This window comes from Arvicanthis niloticus, chromosome 22 (genome assembly GCF_011762505.2).
Source record: "Arvicanthis niloticus isolate mArvNil1 chromosome 22, mArvNil1.pat.X, whole genome shotgun sequence".
NCBI lineage: Eukaryota > Metazoa > Chordata > Mammalia > Rodentia > Muridae > Arvicanthis > Arvicanthis niloticus.
This window is the reverse complement of record NC_133429.1, coordinates 21,339,873-21,366,037: the sequence shown is the minus strand read 5'-3', so window position 1 is coordinate 21,366,037 and position 26,165 is coordinate 21,339,873. Positions and strand designations below refer to the sequence as shown.

The window sequence follows — 26,165 nt, the reverse complement described above, 5'->3', positions numbered from 1 at the left end:
TTAGTTTGGAGGACAATGGCTTGAAGGTCATAGCATAACTAGCTATGACAACACAGCTCCCAGGACTGCTGGATTTCAGCATATCGAATTCTCATTTCAAAATGACTGCAAAGCATTTTCCTAAATAGGTTTAAAGATTATTCCAATTGGAAATCCTGTAAAATAAATTAGCACTCTAAATACATTTATTGGAATTTGGAATTTATAATAATGACTTGGCCCAAGCTTACGTCTAAAATTAGAATGCCTTTTTCAAATAGAATGTTTGAATTCTGTTTTATTCAGCTGCGTTCCACTTTTACTTTAAAAAAAGAAAATTAAAAACTGATCTGTTTTTCTAATGCCTTCCAGATTGGATGGTGCTAATATTTTCAGCTAGGAGAAACATATTGGATTTATCTGTTTTTATGATCGAAATTACTTTTCTATTTTTATTTGTTTTTTCAATAGCAAAAAAGTTGGAGGTTTCATATGGCATTTTCATATATAGTATAGGTTACTATTCTCCCCTGTCTCCCTGCCATTTCACTTGTATCCATCTATCTGTAATAGCTCTGTCTTGTCTTTCATGTCTCATGCATTACTCTTCTCTTCCTTCTTAAACCCATGTTCTCCTATTAGGGTTCCTTCTCTAGTTTCATGATCTATACCAGCACTCATTCCCACAAGATTATACATTAATACAAATTCAAAGCTAGCACCGCACATGAAGGAGAACATGTGGCTCCTTTCTTTCTGAGTCTGGCTTGCTGTATTCAGTGTAATAATTTCAAGATCCACTTGTTTTCTTGCCAAGTTAATAATTCCATTTTTCCTTTTGTCTGAATTAAATTTTGTTTTGTATATGTACCACATTTTCATGATCCATTCATCCATGATGAACATTTTGAATGACTCCATTCCCTTATTATTATGAATAGGTTAACCATGAACAAGGCTGTGTAAGCATCTCACTGGTAGGATTCAGAGCCCTTTGAACTGTATAGCAGAGAACTATATAGCATGATCTTGTGATATTTCAGTATTTAGTTGTTTTTGAAACCTTCATACGTACTTCCATAATATCTATGCTAGTTTATTTCCTAGAGAAGAAGGGTCTCTATTTCCCCATATCCTTACCAGTAATTGATGTCATTTGTTTCCTGTAGGATAGCCATACTAACTGTATTGAGGTGGAAATTCAAACCAGTCTAAATTTGTATTCTCCTGATGGGTGAAGATGATGAGCAATTTTTAAACTTCTTGTTTCTTGTTGCAGCATTAGTAGTAGAGTTGTGAGCATCACTGCCCTCTACATTATTTTTAAAAGAGAAAATCTTTCAGTGGAAAGAAATTGAAAATCAAAGTACAGCATAACAATAAAGACACTTAAAACAGGAATGCAATATTCAAAAAACAGTTCTTTTGGAACACTACATGCATTTCACACATTAACCATTACTATATCACAATGATTTGACATGAATAGCTTTTTATTTAAAATTATATGGAATTAGGCATTATTAGTGCATAATAGATGTAATGGATGTATTAATGTTCTGCTGTAATTTTAATCCAGGAATTTAATTCCTGCTCTGGCAAGGGATCACATCAATTCAGATGCACCCTGGATTACAGTATGATCTGCCTAGAATATAAACACACCCTTAGGGCATACCTAAGGTTAGTTTGTAGAAGAAAGCAGACATGTTTGAAAGTGACATCTAATTGACTGGCAAGATAAAGTGACAAATCAAAGAAAGATTTGTCAAAATGAGTCAGAGATAAAATATGTCCAACTCACAGAATAACAGCAGGGGAAAAAGAAGCTACTTAAGGAGAGAGAGAGAGAGAGAGAGAGAGAGAGAGAGAGAGAGAGAGAGAGAGAGAGGTAGTATGGCATGTAGGATATGCGTATGGCATATGGCAGTTTTGCTGAGACAGTTTTACAGAGAGAATAAGCTAGGCACAGGTGACAGAAAGAGCCAGAGAATAAGAAAGAACAAAAAGATTAGAATACATTGCCAAAGTTAGTATGAGGCCAAGCAGAGAAATTCAGGCAGAAGTTGAGAGAGGCCAGATTAAATCAGTCAGCTGGGACAATTAGAGTGTGCATAGTGTGCATAAGCTAGAAGCTTCAGGCCTATGTTTAGGGATAGTTGGGACAATATAAAGAAATGTTATTGGCTCAATTCAAGCCATGTAGTCACATCGCTTGGGCACTGCTCTCATCTCTTCACATGACCTGAGGAAATAAGAGCATCCTTTACATTCTGTTGTTTTCCATGAAAGATGATATTGTATCAGATTGTTTTCATTTCATGGTGTATCGAGTAGAATGAAGGTAGTATTTTTTAGGACTCATTTATTCCAGGATGCATATTCTTAATCTCATAGTTATCTCTATCTGTCAACCCAAATCTAATGTTACCTGGGAAGAGGAAACCTCCACTGAAGATTTACTTCAATCAGACTGGCTATGTACAAGTAAATAGGTGAGACATTTTCTTTCGTACTCCTATATTGGTGTAGCAGAATCCCAACTATTTTGGGCAGTGCCATCCCTGAGCATTTTTGTTTGGGCTGCATAAGAAATCTACCTGAACTATGAAAATGTAAGAAGCCAATTTCCTCAATGGCCTCTCTTTCAGTTCCTGCCTTGACTTCTTGCCCCAAATTCTCTTGGTAATTGACATGTCTCAAAACATAAGATGAACTAATACCCCTTTTCCCCCTTCAACTTTCTTTTTCTAAAAAATCTGTTATCACAGAAAATTTGAATATCTGAGCACAGTCTGAAGAACACTAGTGGTATATGAATGAGTTTAGACATTTTAAGTTAATAGTTGCTTGTGTATTTCGAGACAATATTTAAAACTGGACAGAAAAACTCATGAGTCCTTTACCGATAAATGAAGCATCTTGGGAAACGTTTGGACTCAATGAGTTTTATACTAAGGATCCAAGTTTCATGCCTTTGAGTGATGAATGATTTGTCTCATTTAAGATGGATTATGTGATTTAAATATTTTCATTGAAGGATGTCATTTCTGGCTTGTAAAATACTTATTTGAGCATCAAAAGTAGTGATACATGCTTTCAGTTCTGAGATGTAAAGAACAATGGTTCAAGGTCAGTTTTAGCTATACAATGAGTTCAGGGCTAGTTTGTTTGAAATATCATTTCAGAAAACAAGCAGAAAGAAAAAATATCAGATACATATGTGTCTTGAAAGTGGAGTTGAATGAACTTTTATCAAGGAATAAAGTAGGATTCTGATCTGTAGGTAACTGCAGAGATATAGCTGCTGAACAGGATGCCCTTAGTTTGATGAATAGTTATTCTTCATCACACTGCATACCTGAAGACCAAAATCACGTATGGTATACTTCTCCTTCACGAAGCCAGCTCACTCTAGTTACAATGCCTGGAAATAGAGTAAAGCAGAGCTTTCTATATTATTGTTGGGGGCTGACTTTTAGCAGAAAGCAGCTATCAGCTTTGCAGCCATCTTGAGCCATATACCCTGACATGAGACTTGGATTACAATAGCCTACAACAGCTGAGCACACTCCAATAATCTTGGTTTAGATACCTTGGGTGTGTGAGATTAAAGGTGTGTGAGATTAAAGGTGTGTAACTTAAGAGTTTGACTTAGAAGTGTAGAGATCAGATTTAGAGACAAGACCTAAGGGTATGATTAAAGGTGTGACCAAAAGGCATGCCTTAGAAGGGAGAGATATAAAAGGCAGAGGCAGACAGAGAACAGAGAATCAGACAGGAGGGAGAGAATCAGACAGAGGAGACACTTTTAGGAGACACTTAGAGGAAGAGAGACTGAAGAATAAACGGGATTGAAACACACTCTGTCTGGTCTCCATTCCTCGCAACCACCCTCACTCTCTCTCTTGCTGAACCCCTACCCGCGGACTGGAGCGACAGCTTGGGCCGGGATACAGTGGCCGCCAAACGTGGGGCAGCCCGGGCCTCACCATTTTGCTCAGGCCGCAACGTATTATTACACTTCATGAACAACATTTCAACTCTATGGTTGAAATTTAATTTTAACTCTATGGTTACAATGAATTTTAAAAACACCATTCCGCCTTTCCCAGGAGCTCGTGCTCCTCTCCCGGTCCCCTTTGCTCCATGTGGCTTAGCCTAGGTTCGAACTCAGCAATCTTCCAACCTAGGAAAGCCAGGAGCTGTTGTCCATGCTCCACCAGCTCCCACTAGTTTCTCTTGTTCCTCCTGGTTAGCTTGGCCAAGCTGACAGCTACCTCCGGTTTCTCTCTTTCTCTGTCCACCTTTGCTCTGCAGATGAAAAACACTTAGCTTTATTATTTTAGAAATTGTCAGTCAACACAAATGCTGGGTCCAGAATGTCCTGCCCTAACTTTGTCAGCTATAGCCTATAACTGCAAGCCTCTGCCAGTTCTAGCTACCCCAAGATACTACATGCTTCTCATTCAAAAAGCCCTTTCTCTTTCCTCGCTTCTCTTCTTTCTCCCTGGGACCCGGAAGTCCCATCTCTACCTTTCACCTGGCAATTGGCCCATTCTTCTTTATTGACCAAATCAAGAACCAATCAGGGAACTAGACTTAAATATCAGCACCTCCCTCTACATTTAGGCATAGATAATGAAAACTTTTCATTCTCGGGATAATTGCAATAGTTAGTATTTTCACTGGTTTTCTTGGCATCTATCTCTTTTCATTCTGAATGACGTCATAGGCCAATGTTATTTCCTTGTGTCATCAGGAGACCTGACTTGACAAGAAACTGTAGGGGAAGTAGTTGTAGAAGTTCTCCTTGGGCTTCTGCAGGTTTTAAGAAATTAGAGACAGAGTATCATACAGAGCAGAGCAGAATTTTATACAACTCCCCTATTTGGTGAGAAATTATTATTATAATGTATATAACCAGTTTTGACCTGGAAGGATGAACATATTCTTTGTTATACCGTTGCCCTCTTACTACAATACTCACACCACCCTTCTCTGTGTCTTAGTGCCCTTGATGGTGAAGCAGAGGCTTCATCCACACGATTTCTGAGGCTAAATTTCATCTTGACGTTTCCCTGGTTCTATCACAGTAAACTCCTACACTCTGAATAGGAAAAAGAAGAATGTCAGCTATATTACTATATTAGTCTCTAGCATGTCAATTAGGAAAATTCCTCAATGTGCTATGACAATTGGGTTGCTGCTGTCTCTCACTGCCCCTCCCATTTCTTTCCACAATGTTTTATCTTCATACAAGAGGATAACTAGACTGACAGCACCCATGAGTTTTCAAGTTCCCTGGAGGTTTGTTATGGAATTAAGTAGAATCCCCACAGCAGAGAAAGATGTTAACCATTAAGAGCACAGTTGTGCAGCACAGCCACATGTGTGCATACATCTCCATTGCAATGTCGCTCCAATTTATAGACAATACGAATAGCCGAAACATGTTCTCCTTCAGAGAAGTCCTTTCAAGTCAATTTTCAAGTAAAACTCCAAACGGCTCTAGATTACAGCCAGACGGCCGCCTCCACCTCATCTCTGATGACAATTCAAGACAGCTGCTAAATTTAACATGCCGTTACTGGAACCCGGGGCTTCCTGCACAATAGCTGTCTGTGTGTTGCCAATCCCCAGGATGCACTCAACTTTTGAATTGCTGCACACACAGCAGCCCTGCTGGCCCTTAATCCTTGTGAATACAGCATTGACACATAGCCAAGAATTTCAGAGGATTCATTTTTAAAGGAAAAAATAGGAACAAAAGGAAAAGAAAAGCTCAACTCAACATGTTAAGACACAGCCTGTGAGGCAACAAAGCAGGAGGAGGAGGATAACTCCATAAACACAAGCAGTCCTCACTATGCAGATGGTTCTCGTTCTAAAAGTTCATTTGCAGGCCTGTCATTTGGAAACCAGAATGTATTTCTCTATAGAAACGGCGTTTTCCTTCTTGTTTTTAGTTACTTTCCTGTTGCTCTGACAAAATACTGGACACAGAGCAAATTAGAGAAGGAGTGTAAGGCCCCCATGAAGGGAGGACCTCACCCAAGTCTCAGGAATTCTCAGCCACCCAATAACTCACAAGACATGGAACTCGATGCAATCAACAAGAGGTCAGCATGCTGAGGTCAAGACCCATGACCCATGCAGGGGCTTTGGAGACAGATGGAATTTAAAGGCAAAAAACACAACTCGGGAGAAACCACAACCCAGGAGGAGTGAAGGAGGGTTACTGAAGAGTGCCTGTGGAAAGTCCCAGCCAATTATTCAGTTTGTGACAGGGTCCAAGGAACAGTCATGGGGAACATTTTGTATAGGCTATTTTCAAAAGCCTATTCATACTCAACCATCTATCTTGTGGTCAGCCAAGTTCCTGAAACACAGAGCTCAAGACCAAGCTGACCTGTACTCTTGGTTCTGCTCAGCCTGTTAGGAGTTTCTGAAAAATTTTAACCCTTTCAGGAGAAGCTTATCTGGGCCTTCAGATGCAGAGGGGAAAGGGTCCATCATACTTGGAAGGCATGGCAACAAGAAAAATGAACTGTGGCAGAAGCAGAAAGCTGAAAAGAAGAGAGAACATCCTTGGTGACTTGAAACACACACAGAGAGAGAGAGAGAGAGAGAGAGAGAGACAGAGAGAGAGACACAGAAGTAGGTTAAGGTTCTAAAATGCTCAAAGCCTTTCCTCAGTAATATATTTCCTCCAGCAAGGCTGTACTCTCCATGGAGATCTGGTATCAAAAATCTGATCATATGGATGGTATTTTTCATTCAAACTACCACCATCATTTATGAACAAAGTTCCCAAGTTATATCAGAACAAGCAATGTGCCCAATGTATCTATTTAACATGTAAATGAGTCTATCATGTGACAGTGTAGCTATTAAAATGATGGCTATGAGACAGCTCTGGGAGAAAAGTGCTTGTTACATAAAGATGAAGATCTGAGTTTGGCTCCAGCACTCAAGTCTTTAACATTAGTGCTATGGCCGTGAGCAAGAAGATCCTTGGAGTTCTCTGGTAAAGTCTAGCTCACTGGCTCTCAACCTTTCTAATGCTGTAAACCTTTATATACAGTTCCTCATATTGTGGTGACCCCAACCGTGAAATTATTTCACTACTTCTTCACAACTAAAATTTTGCTACTACTGTGCATCACAATGTGAAATATTTGAAATGCAGAATATCTGATATTTGACCACTGTGAAAGGGTCCTTTGGCCCTCAATAGGGATCATGACCCAGAGGTTGAGAGCTGTTGGTATGGCTGCATCATAGCCCTTCTGATTCAGGAGAAACCTGTCTCAAAAGCAATAAAAGGAGAAGCCTGGTATTGGACTAAAACTTCTACATTGTGTATATTTAAGTGCAAGAACCACCCATTTTTCAAAACACTACCCCACCAACACGCCACCAACCACCAACCCCACCACCACCACAACAAGACTGTACAGAAAAAATAAAGGTAATGGTATAACTCCTACATCTGTAAGATAACATAATCCTTCCCTTTCCTCTTTGTTTATCTCAATCTCTTATCATAGTGATTGTAGGTAGGTATGTAGGTCAGTTTTAAAGTAATTGCCTAGCACACACATAACCCTGGCTTTGGTTCACACATAAACCAACTGTGGTGGTACAAGGTAATCAAGGACTCGAGAGGTAAAAGAATTAGATCAAGGTCATCCTTGGATACATAGTGAGTTCCATGATAGCCAGCTACAGAGTGGTCCCAGTCTAAAAAGAAAAAAAAAAAAAAAAAAACAAGATAGTTACAGATGTCTGCTTTCAAGCTGATTTGTTAAGCCTGCTTCATTCATTAATTCACCAACTAAATTAGCGCCATAATAACTTGAAGCTGGAAGTTATACAGCCAAGGAAAAAGAAAAACATCCTTGCCTTCATTGGGCACATTAAAATCTGTTTGCCCTGCTGAGATTCTAGCCATATGAAGTCTAAAATGAAAGCAATTACATATTCCAATATATAATGTTCACTGGCATTCCTTCAGGTTGAGTGGCCTGGATCTCTGTGTGATAGTAATCTTTAACAAAACAGTTAAAATAACAAGATTTCAAAGGAGAAAAGTTTATATTACCTCATGTTTTTAAGTCTGTGGTAATTAGACCCTGTTGTCTTTAGGCGTTTTGGTGGCACAGTGTGGATCCTGGTTGGTGTATACAACCAAATGGCTGCTTACTTCATAGCAGCCAGGAAACAAAGAAAGAAAAAAAATTGACATTCCATTATATCTTCCAGGTTTATGTCAACCTGGTTCTTACTTCTTTCTAGTAGTCTCCATCTCCCTAATGGTTCCAATACCTTGCTATAGGCTTAAAATCACACCATCAGTATAGGAATATTTGGGAGATATGAGACATCCAAACCATGCCAAAATTAGTGTTGCTGGATTTAGGTAAAACTGTCAATAGAGCAACCGCATTATGAATGGGGAAAGCATTGAACCAAATGGTGGTAATCTATCTTAAGTTACAAATGGAACCACTCAGCATTTAATTATCAATTACTTATTATGCCCTTAGAAATTAAGGAGCTGGAGTCTCAGAGCTTGTCTTTGTATCTTAAGTCTGTTGAGGTTCTCTGACACATAATCACCAGTTAAGCAAACACTGATTTATTTTTCCTTAGGAGAAACCTGACTTCACCAGCACTCTTCAGCATCTGTGTTCATTCTTGCTTGTGACCTTGCATTCAACCTAGCACTGCAGAAAACTATTTCCTTTCCATTAGTAGTCCCTACAGTCTTGTGGAAGACATGTTCCTCCTGTGTTTCAAAGTCTCCTGTTCAACCTCCTGCTAAGTTCTTTTTGACAAGCTTTCAACCTACTAAATAAGGAGACCATCTGGGCCTGGCCTAATTTCCCTGTGTTTCCATCAATGAAGAATCCTTGAAACTCCTAGCTCTCACCTCCTAACTAGTCACCATAAAAGTGACCCTGACCTGTCGAAGCTCTCAAGACACTAATAATAGAAACAGATTCTGGCTCTGCACATATAAAAGAGGCATAGTATAAGTAAGTAATCTGCTTGATCTTGGGGATTTTGACTCAAATGTCTCAAAGTAATTTAGGACTTTGGCTGAGTGGAAGACATAGACCTGGTAATATAACCTCCTCAGATGCTTCCCTGTAAGTCCTGACTCCCTGCCCCAGCTCTTTTCCTTCATAAAGGACACAGGAAGCAGCATGTATTATTTTTCTTTTAAATTTCACCATCAGTCCTTCCCTCCCTTTCTGCTGGTGCCAAGAATAGCCTTGGAGTGCTCCCTTTGTGTTATAATCCCAGAATTGGCCATTTTTTGAAAATTCAAGGGAGATTTTTTTGCTCCAAGAAAATAGAGATAGATGGGGAAGTCAGAGGTCCCTGCCTGTGCTCCTTTTCTCACTTTTACCTGACTTAAACTCAGCAGAGAAAGACAAAGGCACAGATAAGAGAAAATAATGAGACTTGGAGATTACAAAGAACAAATTAAAATGTACCCCTTTCATTTTAGAAGAAATCCAGACTTGTGGGACTTGGCAGAATGAACATGCTGGAGGTCCTTGGTGGTGCCCCTCTCCTCACTGGATGATGCTCTAATTTGAAGATGAAGATTTTTGCTTCAGAGTAATTATGATCAAAGTGGGAACATTAAAAACTAAATAAGGATAATATTCTCAGGGGAAAATATTCTCTACCGCCATGTTCTGTTTGCAAGGGAGGAGACAGGAGCAAGTCACTTAAAAATAGAATGAGGCTGGTGAGACAAATAAATGAATATGAGGTGGAAGTTAATCTAAATAAGCAAGGAAGTCTAAATACACACTAGGCAGCACTCAGGACTGCTGTGAGTTAGTGTAGATGCATTCTACTAATCTCAATATGAAATACAAGAGAATGGATACATTTCGTACATGGATTGTTTAGAGCTAAGAGAAGTTGGGTTTTGTTTCATTTTGTTTTGTTTTGTTTGTTTTGCTGTTTCCACTTAGGACAGAACATGTGTGTTTTGCAGGATAAAAAGGTATTAACTGTACACAGGATGACTTACTATAGTATATGTGTTAGTAAATATAGTTATGAATTAGATACTTTAAACACATGGCAACTTTCTTCACAATAATTCTGCAAGAATGGATTTATTGTTTCCATTACAATTAAGAGAATATTGAAGTCCCAGAAGGTTAAAAATAATGTGTCCAAAGTCATAGACCAAGTAAAAGATCAAACAACTTGATCCCTGGTTATTTGGGTCTACAAACTTGCCGTATTTTCACTGATCTGTGCCAACTCTCCTCATAAACTACAAAGCAATGAAATGATATAGTCCAAATCTGAGATGCATAAAGAGCATTTCTAAGTACTAATGTACCTCTTATGCTTTTCCTTTCTGAATATGCTTATGAGTCCTGGAAACCAAGGTAAGATAAGATAATGTTATAGTCTTCATTTGAAATGCCCACCCCAGGCTGAGGTTTTGGGTTTTGTCCCTCACTTCTGGCTCTGTTCTGAAGGTAGTGGAGCTTTAAGATGTCACTAGGCTAGTAGATGTGCTTCTGAAGACTTTCTTCTTATCTGGTTCTCGCTATTCTGCAATTACCTGGTATCACACACTCTTATATGACTCTTCTTGGAAGATGGGGAAAATGTATTACATCCTGACTACAGTTTCACCTCCCTCCACTGCCCCCAGTATTTCCCTGTAACACCTCCTCAGATCCACTCCTCCTCTGCATCCCTTTAAAAGAGAGCAACCTTGGTGGCTGGAGAGGTGGCTCAGCAGTTAAGGGCACCGACTGCTCTTCCAAACACCCTCAGTTCAATTCCCAGCAACCACATGGTGGTTCATGCCAATCTGTAATGTGATCTGATACCCTCTTTCTGGTGTGTGTGAAGACAGCTACAGTGCACCCATATAAATAAAATAAATACATCTTAAAAAAAAAAAAAAAAAGAGCAACCTTCCCAAAGATTTCTATTGATCATGGCCTAACAAGTTACAAAAAAACTGGTCACAAATCATAATATCAAGGCTGGACAAGACAAATAGTAGGAGGAAAAGGATCTCAGACAAAGGAAAGAGTCAAAGTCCCTCCCCACTCCCATTATTGGGAGACCTACAAGAACATGCTATATAACTGTAAGGTATATAGGCACAGGACCTAGTGCAGTGGAAACTCCCTGGAATCTATGACTGTGACCCTAGCAGAGCTTACTTATTTTATAAGTCTTAAGGGTCCCACCTCCTTTCAATAAAGAATGTTTCAATGCTAACAAAATAGCTATACAGCATGCCATGCCTTCCTCCAGTTTTTCCATTCTTTTCGTATCCTTTTCTGTGATGCTTCCTGTGGAGGGGTCAAATAGATGTCTGATTCTTTTTCTCATTGTGCATACAGTTAATATACTATGCAACAGTATCACTCATTTCTTCTCAGGGTCCTGATTAGTTATGTCTCTGCAATAACTTAAAATAAGTTAAATAAAATAACTTAAATAAGTTCACAAACTTAAAAGAAGACCATTCCATTCATGACAGACCCATGGTAATAGTAGCACCAATCTCTGGGTTGCAAATCAAAATATTTTAGAAAGCAATTTTACAGGTGCACCACCTCCATTGAACTACTATAAAACTTCACATTAACAACAACAACAAAATAGAAACAGCAGATGGTCCTCTCCTAGACATACGACCTGCTTATACATAGCCTAGCCATTTGAACTAACTGATAGTCAGTTGACAATTGTCTAATGTAAAATGAACCTTAACTCAAAATACCAAGCAATTGGCTGCACCTGTATTAATATTATTATTGCACCAGTGTGTACACATTTCTTAGAATGTTGTTTCTCTACCAGGCAGGGTCCATAAATTATCAGGACTTCAGCTGACAATTTTCTTCCAGAGGCCTGAATGATAACATTTTTACTCAGCAGCAGTGAGTTCCCAAGCCCTATAGTCAGAATGGACTGTCCTCAGCAATCCTGTTGAGTCTTATCATCTGGTTCTAGCATAAACCAAACAGTAGTCACGATACATATTGGCAATCAAAGACTTATAATTAAATATTCTAATGCTCAAATTGGAATTATTACCAAACAATTGTATGGAACCCGTGATGGTTATTCTTGGTCATCAAAGTGATTATATCTAGAATTAACTAAAATCCAAAGATGAAGGGGACACCTGTAAGGGATTTCTGCTCAAAGTAGAAAACCTACTTCTTCATACAGATCTTTGATATCGGAAGACACACCTTTAATTCAGATCATTAATCTAGATATAATCTGGACCAAGCCTTCTGCTGGAAGTATATAGAAGAAAATAGAAGACAGAAACATTGCTCTTCTCTTGGACTGCTTGTTCTCACTCTGCTAGTAAATCCATTCCATCAAAGGCATTAAAACCTACTTCTTTAGATTCCAGCATATACCAAATTCAGCTGAGATACCCAGTCTTACGAACAGCTACTGAATTCTTGGATATTCCATTCACAGCTCACCATTGTTGGATTAGCTGGATTGCAGCCTGTAAATCAGTCTAATAAATTCTGATGATATAATAAATATCCCCCTCCTATGTGGTTTCAGAATGTACAGGACTCTCAACTGTTAGCATTACAAAATGAAACCTTTTACAGGTGGTGGGCAGTATCTGAAAGCCCAGTGTTATCCATTCTAAGTACTGCCAGTTGGTCTTGTAAGGATAAGCAGATATTTTAAAAGGTCTAATAATTACTACATGATTTCTTTACTTTTATGAATTGCTCCAACAAAAGAGAAATACTGTATATAAGGACATGAATGACAGATACTACCTTAGCTAGCCTTATATAAGGTACTGTAACATTTCAGGAACCATCTGCCATTCTCATTCTGGAATGTTGTTGCTAGTAGGAGACCACTGTACATCTCTCTATCCTAAATGGTCTCTGGGATGCCCGCCTATCATATTCTGCCTTTCTCAGAACTAGGGTAGAGTGTGGTACTACTTTACCAATCACACTTGCTACCAGATATCTTTGGTTCTTCGGTATCAGGATTGAAGTTTCTACCTGTCCATTGGTCACATCTGGTTGTTGAAAAGTCCCTGGGTTGAGTAGTCTTTATCTTCAATATACTTACTTACATGGGAAAACACATGCAGTATATTTTGGTCAGGATAATAGATCACTCCCAGGATAATATTAATCTGTTTTTAACTTGAATATCTTTTTACATATTCTGTAAATTATTGCTCAGTCTCTAAAGCCTTCCTGGAGCTCAGTAGCACAGAATTTAGATTTCTGCTATTTTTTTAATCCCTAGCAACTCCGGATCTACATGAATCCTGGTACATTTGTTTTCAAGTGATAGGGAAAAACTAGAGTTGTTTTTTTTTTTTTTTTTTTTTTTTTTGTTGTTGCCATTTTCATCCTCTCTTGATTTCATTTGCAGACAAAATTTATATGTTAATCAAAGCTATTCATATCTTCCAGATTCTCCTGTCATAAAGATACTTCCTCATCATGAAAACCACCAAATACATTTAAAAAAAAAAACCCATACCAGACTAGAGATCCCTGCTGAATTAATCTTACCTGTAGCCTTTCTGTGAACACAGTCCTACCTGACCTGGTGAATAAGGCATCAGCACCAATTCTCAATTCCAAAATACCTAGTAATATTGACCCTTCCCATGTTGTCTTAAAACCCTAATCCAATAACAATAAAGTATTTCTCATAGATCAACAGAAACAATGTCTGGCTCAAGTTTCCTGAATAGTTTCAAGTTATATAACCTTTGCTTCAAGGAAAGATGAGTAGATATATGGCTTAGTTTTCCTGTTTTTATGACACCCAGACTGAACACCCCCATCCCATGCTCCATAGCCTCTGGATCCAGCTCATGGGAGACTATCCTATTGCTTGTATAAAGCCTTTCTCATTTAAACTGTTGAGCAAATATTACCTCATTATCATGGTTTCTTTCACTGGCCATGCTGAAGTGTGAATTTTCCCTCCTTGTGTATTAAAGAACATACATGAAAATAGTAATCTGTAACTTCGACCTCTTTCTCTCCCTTTTTATGCTCCAATTCTTCCAGCCAGTTTATTCTACAACTTATTCTAAGTTGCTGAAGCTCAGGAGAGGCTCTTTTAGTACAGATCCAATACGAACTCTCCTTGCATACTTTCTGCTGTGAGAAATGCAAGCCAACATCATCAAATGACTTCCCACCTTCTGTATATTCTGACACATAACTGACTTGATTGATTCATATGTGTGAGTCATAATATAAAGTTTTGACACATGTATACATACTGTAGTACTGAATCAGAGTAAGTACCATAAATATGATTTACTATGAAAATTTCTTTGTGGCAAGAGCAACGAACATTCGAATGCACACACACACACACACACACACACACACACAATTGTTCATTGTTTTAAACAATGGAAAAATCATAAGCCACACAGAAAATTGTAATAGAGTAAAAGAACATATTAAAGTTATGTGTAGCCACTTGAGTATATGGATTTAAAGTACAATTATTCTAAACACTATGTTGATTATTCAAGCAATGCTCACTTGTACAGGGCAAACAAAAAGACACACTAGTAGGGTGCAGCAAATCAAGCTTAGAGTAAAGGCAAGGAGAAATGGAGAATCACTTGCAAAGAAAGAAAAATAAATGCAAGGGTATAACTTTTATTCCTTTTTTAAATCAGAGCAGTTCTAGTCCTAGTTTGCAAGCCTGTACATTGAAAGGAAAGCACTGAAATGCTTCAGTTTTCCTGGTAATCAAGAAGCACCCAATTAGCAGTCACCATCGCTGCTATCATGTTGCCATGGGTTATAAATATCTGTGGCAGACAATGAGGGAAGTTAAGAAGGTGGCGGGTAATGAATAATGAGAATGCAGTGGGATGGTGGATGAGATGCTTCAGTGAGAACAAATACAATTATACTGGGGACTTGAGTAAGTAAGACCACGCTAAACAGAATAGAAGGCTGTGTAGAGGGACTGTTGGGTCAATCAGGTAGGAGGTATGGCAAAATGACCCAATAGCAACATGCTTCAGATGCGCAAGTTACAAAAAGCAGATGCTATTGTTTCAAGCCACCAACTTCCAACAGAGAAGGACTTCAGTTATTTCCAGTGTACTTGCTGTGAGAGGAAAGGAAAACTTGCATTTCATTTAAGACAGATCAATTCCCTTGCAAGACAGCTCAATTTTCCACAAAAACATATATAAGAAGGGGGAATTGACAAATGACATATGAATTTAAAGTCAGTGAATGATTACAGATTTGGAATTCAGAAGATCAGAGCCTTAGGATGTAAAGAGAGGCACCTCTCCTCCTTTCTTTTGAGACACTCTCTGGGTCATAGAGTTGCTAGAATATTAGGCAAGAGTGACCAAAGGCAAGCAGTAATTTGTCTACTATGTATGTCAGAAACACTAAGTTTTGATCTGTAGATAAGTCCCACACTCATATCTCAATGATACCCTTGGGAGCCTAGGAAATAATGTATAGGTCAGGGTCTTTGTAATTTCCTCATGTCTACCTTGTGCTATTTATGTTTTCTTACGTCATTACTTTATTACTTTTCATTACTGTTTTGTGGCCAATTTTATAAGCAGAGTATATAATACTTAAAATAAATGTTTTCTTTTAGTGATTTCATGTTGTACAAGCTAAATTACAGCAGCTCAGAGAATTAAATGTCCTTAATATTTCTGAAATTGATTCATAATCTGAGTTTCTACTTTAAAAACCAGTCTGTTGATTTATATATGTATATGTATTTACATAACATACACATAGACATACACATACACATATATATAGATAATATACATATACACATATAAATACATATACACATACACATAAACATATATATACATATACACCACTATTTATACCATTAATCCAAATAAAACAATATATCTTCAGAATGAAATACAAGCTAAAGAAAAACACCTATTCAATGAAAACTTAATAGTATTGTTTTTATATTTCTTCAATGGTGGTCGACTATTTACTCCTCTTGAAGTTTTGTATAGTGAATTTTTATTTAATTTTAATTTTTTTTGAAATTTTATACTTTTAGAATGTAATTTTATCATAATTTTCCCAGATTCTCCCAATATCCCCAACTACCCAAATGCTTATTTTTCCTCTCATTAAAGAGAAAATAAGCCCGTCCCCCACTAAGACTCACTAATTGTAACACGAAAGCACAAAAACAACCAAGCCATGAAGTACATTCTGTGTTGATGGACTACTCTGTAGCATGAGGTCAGCCCAGACTATGGCTGATGTTCCTTGAATCAGGCCTGAGGTTGAGCAATAATGTTTCATGCAGACTGATTTCTTTAGTAACCCAAAGGGCTCCTATCAGTCTTTTCAGTGACAAGATATTGCAAACAATTTCACAGAAATATCTTTATCACTATGTTCTCAGAAAACCAAACACTTTCTTGAATTTGGAAAGAAATGGGAAAGCAATAGAATGTGTAAAGAATGGAAATATCTCCTCTGTCACAGGTTTGTGGCTCATACAAGATTCTAAGCTTTTTCTATGGGAGGGATGATTTTGCTTAAGTCTCATAAACATTTTGTTTAGACTTCAGTCCCTGGATAATTCTAATTCAAATCTTTAGAACTGTCTCTTCAATTTCATGTGCACTGTTGCAGCCCGAGCTGCTCCACGCTTCGGGGCCAGAAATGTTGAGAACTGCACTACCCCACATTTGGGGGCCAAAATGTCTCGGACTGTTCTGTCAATGTTGGAACCCACACTGCCAAAAGCCTTGGGGGCTAAACTGTTAGAGTCCATACTGCCCCAAGCTGCTTCAGTCTGCGGGTCAGGGTTCAGCAAGAGAGAAAGTAAGGATGGGCTCGAAGAATGGAGACCAGACAGAGTGTGATTCAATCTCGTTTATTCTTCAGTCTCTCTTCTTCTCTCCAAGTCCCAAGTCTTGCATTCCTAGTCCCTAGTTCCTAGTCCCTAGTGCCTCCAAGTTCCAAGTTACTTCTTCCAAGTGCTAAGTGCCTAATGTCTAGTCCAAGTTCTTCCTTCAAGTGCCAAGTGCCTAATATCTAAGAACTAACTCCAATTCCTACTCCAAGTTGTACTCTCTGAAGTGTCTGATTCTCTGTTCTCCTCCAAGTTGTACTGTCCTAATTGTTCTGAACTCTTCTTTCTGCCTCTCGCCTTTTATATGTCTCACTTCTAAGCCACGCCTCTAAGTAACACCTTTAATCATGCCCTTAGGTCTTTTCTCTAAATCTGATCTCTAAGTCACACCCTTAAGTCTAGGCTCTAAATCACAGCTTTAAGTCTCACATACCCAAAAGAAGATCCTGGGTATCTAAACCAAGATGTTATTAGAGTGTGTTCAGCTGTTGTAGGCTGATGTAATCAAGTCTCTTTTCAGGGTATATGGCTCAAGATGGCTGCAAGGATGATAGCCACCTTCTGTAGGCTCCCCACAGTGCACAAAAATCATGAGAATCTGGTAAGCATAGCAGATAAATTGGCAAAATAAGTGAAAATTTTAAGTGAAAACACTCCCTCCAAGGATGTATCTATTACATATCAGAGTAGGGTTTTGGCTCAGATATCTCATCAAGAAAAACAAACATCAATGAGGACAAGCACATGTAGCTATATGGTAAAGCTGCTATGGATTAATTTTGTCTGTATTTGTGTTGATTTTTTGTTAATTTCACAATTTTACAAATGACATATCATTTTCCCTTCTTTCACAAAAACATGAATGAGAAAGCCAACACATAAATTATCTGCACTTTAAAACATATTTTATTTTTGTGTCTCATTAGAATCCAAATAGGCATCAAAATAATAAGATAAAATAAAATAAAACAAACTGAAATAAAATAAAATCAAAACAAAACCCAAGAAAATGGAAGACAAAGGGTCAAGATAGCACATATAGATTGAAAACACATATTCACATACACAAAACCAGAAACCATGATATACAAGCAAAGGACCTGTAAGATTAAAACAAACAAACAAACAAACAAACAAACATATACAGAACCAACCAACCAACAAACAAAAGTCTCCCCAAAATCAATATGAGACAAAGCTATTTGGTATATTTTGTGCTGCTCATTTACTGCTGGAAATGGGACCAGCCCTTAAGAGTGGTTTGTATACTCCATGAGATTCCCTTGGAAAAAAACTAATGGTTCACTGTAAATGGATATCAATTAGAGATAGCTTCTGAGTTAGTGATGGGGGCTGTGTGTACTTTTCCTCTCAGTGCTGGGACCCCATCTGGCCTAGTTCTGTGCTGGCTCTCTGCATGCTGCCACACTTTCTGTGAGTGCATGTGTGTTGGTCCTGCTGTGCTTACAAGGCCTTGTTTCCTTGATATCCTCCATCCCCTCTGGCTCTTTTGTTGCAGGCTTCCATGAGCTCTGAGAAGAAGGATTTGATGAAGACATCCCATTTGGGAGTGAGTATTCTATGATCTCTGCACATTGTCCAATTTGGGTCTCTGTATTTGTCTCCATTTACTGAAGGAGAGAAGGGAGAGAATCTAAGAAGAGCTATGGAGGGAAAATCCTAATTAGAATATAATGTATAAAGTTTATTTTCAATAAGAAACAAATGTATTTATTATTTTTTTAAAAGAATAAAATATAGTTACATCTTTTTCCTGCTTTTTCTCTCCAATGTTCCCCTTTACTTGCTCTCAAATAATTAGCCTCTTTTTTTCCATTAATATGATTACAGATATAAATATAGGTAAAGATACAGATATAGAGATAGAAATAGAGATAGATAAATGCATAAATATATAAATACAATCTGTTGAGTCTGTTTAGTGTGGTTTGGATATATTTGAGTCCAGGGTTGTACTATGCATTGAATAACCAATTATGTGTTCATTCCTAAGAAGTAATAATTCTCCTCTCAGCATTCATTAGTTTAGCTCTTTGTCTAGGGGTGGGATCCAATGAGAATTCCCCCTTCCATATTAGTATGAACAGTACTGATTTGTTTGTAAATTTTTAATTAAGTATTTTATTATCCTTTGTGCATATTTTATGTCTGATGTGGTACATCATATGTGTTTCTAGCATGAGCAAGCACTGAACAGAGCAGAGATTGTTGAAGATCAGACCCAACATCTTTCAAAAGCAAAAAAAAAGAAACAAAAATCTCTAACTAAATCCCTTAGCAATTTGGTCATCTGATACACACCCAAACTCCAGGAATCTTAGGTCCTCCCTGAAATTATTTCAGCTATTTCTTCATGTACATATCTACTCCTTCCTTCATCCACCCACAGAATTATAGATGAATGGAACTTATAAAGACAGATGTGAAAATTCTCTATAGAACACTTGCAATCCAATCTCAAGAACACATCACAAAGATAATCCACCCTGATCAAGTTGACTTCATCTCAGAGATTCAGGGATGGTTGAAGTATCAATGAGCATAAAGTGCCACAAAATCAAATGAAAAATCAGAAACCACATGATCATCTCTTCAGAAGCAGAAGTAACTTTTGACAAAAAGCTACGAACCCTTCATGATTGAAAGCTTTGGAGAGACTAGTGATTCAAAGGACACACCTCACCATAATGAAGGCAGTTTACTCTAGGATCACAGCCAACATTATACTTAAAGGAGAGTGATAAAAACTACACTTAGAAAATAGACTAAGTTGTAAATCCTTCCCATACCTATATAATATAATATTTGAAGACATAAATAGGGCAATTACCAAATGAAAGAGATAAGGGTGACAAAGGGTGATTGTATGAAGTCAACATACCCTTGTTTTCAGATGCCATGTTTTATTTATAAAAAGACTCTAAAGACTCTACCAAGACACATACATAACTGATAAAAGTGCACAATGTTTCAGAATACAAAATCAACATACAAATATCAGTAACCTTCCTGTTTTAACAAGTTAACAATCATAGGGAGATAGAACTCATGGAAAAAGTTCTTTTCATAATAACCTCCATAAAACACCTTGGGATAACTCTAATGAAACAAGTCACAAATGTGTATAATAAACGTTTAAGACACCGGTGAAGAAAACAGAAGATGGAAAGACTTAATATACTCATAGATTAGTTTTATTAATATTATGAAAATGGGCATCCTACCAAAAAGCAATATATAGATTCAATGTAATACCCATCAAACTTTCAACACATTTCTTCACAGACACTGAAAAAAGCTTTAACTTTGTATGGGAAAACACACACACACACAAAGCAAATAGGTAAAAATGATTGTAAATAATAAAATAACTAAAGGTATCATCATTACAGGTATCGAGGTAGATTACAGAGCTATGGTAATAAAAATATTACAGTAGTTTCATTTAAAACAGTCACATTCACCAAGTAAGACACAAATATAATCCCACATACCCAGCTAAAGACATCTGATCTTTGACAAAGCCAAAATTAGACATTAGAGAAAAGACAGTATCTTCAACAAATCCAACTGGTTGGCTACATGTAGAATAATAAAATTGGATTCATATTTATTACCCTACATGAAACTCAACTCCAAAAGGATGAAGACTTTGGAATAAGACCGGATTCCCTGAACCTGACAGGCATAAAGCAGAGAATAGGCGTGATCCCATCCCGATAGGGAAGCAACTTTCTGAAGTGGATCTAGATAGTAGAGGCACCAACACCAACAATTAGTATGTAGGACCTCATGGAGATCAAAACCTTCAGTATAGCAAAAGAAAACCATCAGGTGAGTAAAGTGTATGCCTATAGTACTAGAAAAAATAACTTTGCCAATTATACATCAGGCAGTGAACTTGTATCTAGAATACACAAAGATCTGACAAAATATGAACATCAAGAAAACAACCAAATTATAAAATGTGGTATTGAATTAAACAGTATTCCCAAAAGAAGAAATATGTATAGCCAAGAAAAACTTAAAAATTTTTTAATATCCTTAGCCATCAGTGAGATGAAAATCAAAATTACTTTATAATTTTATCCTACTACAGTAAGGATGACCAAGATCAAAATAAATAAATAAATAAATGACAGCAGATGCTGGCAAGGACATGAGGCAGGGCAGAAACTCATTCATTGTTGTGAAGGCAACCTGAAACAGTAACTATGAAAAGCAGTGTGGAGGTGCTTCAAAGAGATGAAAATGGATCCACCACAAGACCCAGCTATACTCCATTTATACCCAAAGGAATCTATGCCTTACTACAGAAATACTTGATCATCCATGTACTTTGCTGTTCTATTCATAATAATCAGAAACTGGAAGTAACCTGTATGTCTATCAACTGTTTAAATGTATGATGGAAATGTAGCACAATTACTCGATGGAATATTATTCAGCTGATAAAAGAAAAGAAGTAAATAAATTTTATGTCAGAAAGTAGAGTTAGAAACCATCATCCACTGTTAACTCAGAGCCTCAAATGCAAATGTTGCATATTTTCTCTTAGAAGTAGAAGTTAGCTTTGAAACTTTAGATATATGCACATCAATATGTATAACCACAGATGTTAGGTAACTAGTAAGGGGCCAGGAATGGAGAGAGAGAATCATTTAATAAATGAAAATTAGTCAAAATATCATGTTATAAAGAGATGGATCTGAAGCTAGAACAAGGCTATTAAATAGGGAGTGTCAGGAAGTTTAAAGAAGGGAGTATGGAGAGAGAAAATTAACATTAAAGGCTGTTTAAAAAGCTATATGGAAATCTCCTACTACAGGAACTTCCTCAACTATATGCATATGTCAATGAATAGTAAATAGAGTCACATAATAGCTAGACCTTTTATGCCACCAAATAAAACTTCCTGTTGCCAGGAATGGGTTGCCTTTTGTAGAATCATTGGCCAAAGCAGTCTGATATACACAGGTTATTTCTGAGGTTATTTTTTACTTTCTACAACCCCATTGTAAATAGCTGTTTCAGAAGACACTGAGTACATATATTATTGTGCATGCAGGAGTGGAGTTGGTGACCAAGTACAAGGTTAACCTCTACTTACTTGTATTCGTGATACTGAAAAGTATACTACTGGAAGAGAAAAATCAGTATCAACACCAGCAGCTACAAACCCTGCCACCTACAACATCAATATGCTTGCACAATATACACAAATTTTATTGCAGTAATCAGCCACTTTGGCTTGGATATAAGGCCTACTCCACCATATAGAAGCCCTATCTGACTTGGCTAAGGCTGCCAAGAACCTGAGACTAGCTAGTTATAATCGCAAACCTACTGCTATTATTCTGCTAAAGTAAAATAAGCAATACAATGACTCTAATGACATATGGCTATATTCCCATGTCAGAACATCATTCAGCCTTCATCAGAGAAACTTTTTTCAGTAGATGGTTGGTAACTGACAAGTTGGCAATATGTAGAAAATGAGGGACTATGAAGCCCTTGGCCTTACCTGGGGTGTCTTTATCAAATCTCTTCCTTCAAGGATCAAACATCCATTCCTACATATATAAACTCACAGAGACTGTGAAGCATGCACAAGACCTGTATGAGTTCAAACCAGACAAAAACCCGAAAATAGACAAGAAATTGACACAAAGTCCTATTCCTAATCAAGAAGCTATTTTCAATTGATAGTATCTGGAAACAGAAAAATCTGTTTTCTGAAGCAGTGTGACTGATTATATCAACCATATTCCAGTTCACATCTCTGGGCCCAGGAGTAGTTTCTTAACACCAATAATATGCCATATTTTTGGTAAAATTTTGATTTTGGTTTTTTTTTTTTTTTTGGTTTTTTTGAATTGGTATTTTACATCTCATTAGTTTTCATTTGTTTATTTTGATTTTGTTTTGGGGCAGGCAAGAGAGAGAGACAGAGACAGAGACAGAGACAGAAACAGAGACAGACAGATACAGAGAGAGACAGAAAGAAACATATACAAAGAGACAGAGAGAGGGAGTGAGAGAGAGAAAGATAGACAAAAAAGAGGGATATGCATGGGTAGGGAGATAGGGATATGATAAAATGCATTGAATGAAATTATTTTAATATAAAATTATTCTTAATTTTTAAAATTGGATAAAAGTTTTCAAATTAAAGAATGATGCTTTAAAAAAAACATTATTTAAACTCAGACTTGTCAACAAAATGTTATTTCAAGCAAAATTGTAGTAAATATTCACCAAAGGCTTCAAATTATAAACACACCCACTTAACAAAATAAACTGTGTAACTTCAATTCTTTTCAGACTTGTGAAATTATCATACTGCAGAATACTTTGGTGACAGTAAGCCATGTAGTTCATATTCTCTTGCTTATTAATAACCCACACCTTATTTTCTGGCATAAAAGAAAATAAAAACATGTTTTCTCTACTGACATTCAGTCAATTTTGCTGCATTTGGGGGCTTATAATATCTATGGTAAAGGCTTAATAAAAATGTCTACAGCTGAACCATGAGTTTTGTGAGTTTGAGTTAAAGGTACCTTAATGAAGTAGTGTGAACATTTGATTATCCTTACTTTACTTAGTGAGTATTTAAATGGATTTTTAAACTGCTGAATAGCTCTGAAAAGAACTGAGATTGTTCATTTGCAAGAACAAAATGCTCTTCTCTCACTTCAGCAGATGCTCATGCAGTTGAAAAGCAAGCAGAGCTACCCAGATGAGCATTTAGCAGCAGAGGGAATTATTTTGTAATTATTTCAGACTTTCTATTTATTAAAATATGCAATTATATTTGAGAATGACTTTTTAAAGCACTGCTGACATTATAATGGATAAGACTAAAGGGGAAAGAAGTTTAGGAGACTGAAAATAAAATTGCTTGTCAACTTTCTTTCTATAAAGTGCTTACTTGCAGAGCAACCTACTTCATCTCAATCTCTCTTACTCAGTTATCATGGTAGCCAATATATCGTGAGAGAACCTGTGGATAAAACAGATTCAGTAACATTTCCAAAACTACAGAGCTAGTTCTCTCAGTGAAATTTTGACACTAGATAATCTTGGTTTGTTATCAACAAACTGATCCCCAATCTGTACACATTACCAGTAGACTACGTCATAATCTGGAGCATGACAATAGACTTTATGGAATAGAGAATCCCCTGAATTAGAGTATAAAGAATACAGTTTCATCATATAAGTGTTAGACATGCAAGGTGAGAGGCACACTTTGTGTGTTACAATGTGGTTCTCCTTCAGGCCTGCCAACAAGAATGTGATCTGAAGACAAAATGTAAGCAGTGCACTGCACCAGCGAAAAAAATATCTGTCCAACATCAACCTGTCTGCTCCTTAAACTTTCCGCTTGACAGTATTTACTGGAAAATGACCTTTTCCAAAAATATACCATGTCTGGCTTAATGATAAGAAACTCAACATTTACTCTGGTCACTACACTCATCATTCTAGGAAATGTTACAACATTGGCCTTGGTCCACCGGGCTTGTGTCTTCTCAGTTCCTTTCAGTAGTTAAAACAGTAATATCAACAATATAATAAAAATAAAGTAATACAAAGAAAGAAACAAAAAGAAAACCTGACACCCAGTAAAACAAAACACTACAAAGTTTCTGAATTGTTTGTGGATTCACTCACTTTTCTGCACATTTCTTTAACTGTTTTCTATACATAAAAGAAAATGCATAGACATTGAAAGCACTGGAACTTAGCTCGGGTGATGAGGTACTTGCCTTGCATGGCACTCATCATCCTCGGGAACATAGCTCATTTGGGATCAGCCTTGGAAGCATAGAAAGAATCCTGACTCTTACTTAATAGGGGGAATGAATGAATGAATGAATGAATAAGTAGGAAAACAATGTTTGTTCTCAGTAAAATTCCACGTTTGTTCTCAGTAAAATTCCACGTCTTTCTTCCATGCCGTCCCCATTTTACCTCAAGAGCAGCCACTGCGGCCAATTATTCATATCTGTCTTAGGCCTGGCTGGCTCTTTGGTTCCATGGGATGCCGTGTAGAGTTTTGTTCCTTGTTATGTGTGCTTTTGTCTGGAGGGAATGTGACTCCTCAACTTTAATGTTGTGAACAGGTAGAAGGTAGGACTCCCTTTGCCATTTTTTTTTCCACGTGGACTCAGAGTGACTACCTGTGTTCTCAAACCAAGTGTTTATAACCTTCTTGTAAAAATGTGAAGGCTTCAAATGGAAATATTCCAAGAGTCCCGCCTCTCACCTCAGAATGTCCCTCTTGGGCATAATTAAATGATTGGTTTGTTTGTTTGTTTGTTTTGTTTTGTTTGTTTGTTAAATGTTTAAGGTTCTTAAGAAACAGGAACATTTGTGCTCGAGATAATGATATTAAACATCTGAGGCAATAATGAGTGAGTGAAGTCAGCAGAGATGTATTAGCGTTTTAGAAATTTCTCTTTGTTGTGGTTTATTTTTGCTGCTTCGGTTCCATGCTGTGAAACAGTTTGCAATAAGAAGTGCAGAACTCAGTCAAGTGAAGTGGCACACTCCTTCATTTCCAGACAGTGGGAGGTAGATTCAAGTGAGTGTCTCTGTGACTTCCTAGGCCAGCCTGACCAACACAGTAAGTTCTAGAGCTACCTAGTGAGACACTGTCTCAAAAAAGAGAGAGAGAGAGAGAGAGAGAGAAAGAGAGAGAGAGAGAGAGAGAGAGAGAGATTAAAAATTGGAAAAACTCTATAAAGCTCCTCAGGAAGAAACACTTCATGACTTCTTATGAAAAAAAAATAACTTTTTTCCTGGAGTTTATAATTTTAGTAATTATCAAAAATGTATCTGTTCTCAAATAATGGTAGCCATTGCTAATAATTTTGACAAGATAGTTCTTCATCCTATAAACATATGTAGAATTACAATGACCAGGACTTACCTTAAAGATATAATTCTTTCTTATAGTTTTCTAAAATCACTAGTTGAAGTGACAAGTGCCTCTGGAATATCAAGTCCCCTGCATCTCTATATTATTAATTAACATATGATAAACAGTATATAGTTTTTATATTTGTTTTTCTACTTGGACATTGGAGCTATATGCCAGGTTTAGTATTGTTTTAACAGTTCAGTTTATTTATTCCTACAGGCATATTTGGGAGTAGGCACTATCACCTTAGACTATCAATACTGGACTCCAACAAGAGTAACTGATTTCTTTAGAGTTAAAGAAG

The 26,165-nt window shown here is 37.2% G+C and overlaps 1 long non-coding RNA gene across 2 annotated transcripts in view; it reads left to right on the top strand.

The window, feature by feature from the left end:
• Nucleotides 1-26,165, top strand: part of LOC143435699 (uncharacterized) — a 181,058-nt gene that overhangs the window by 126,366 nt on the left and 28,527 nt on the right. Inside the window, exon 4 of one of the 2 annotated variants that reach the window (XR_013106165.1) lies at nt 18,428-18,478. This is a non-coding gene — a long non-coding RNA (uncharacterized LOC143435699). Of the gene's footprint in view, nt 1-2,376; nt 2,468-18,427; nt 18,479-26,165 lie in introns of those variants that run through there. The other variant, XR_013106166.1, reaches the window with a different exon arrangement.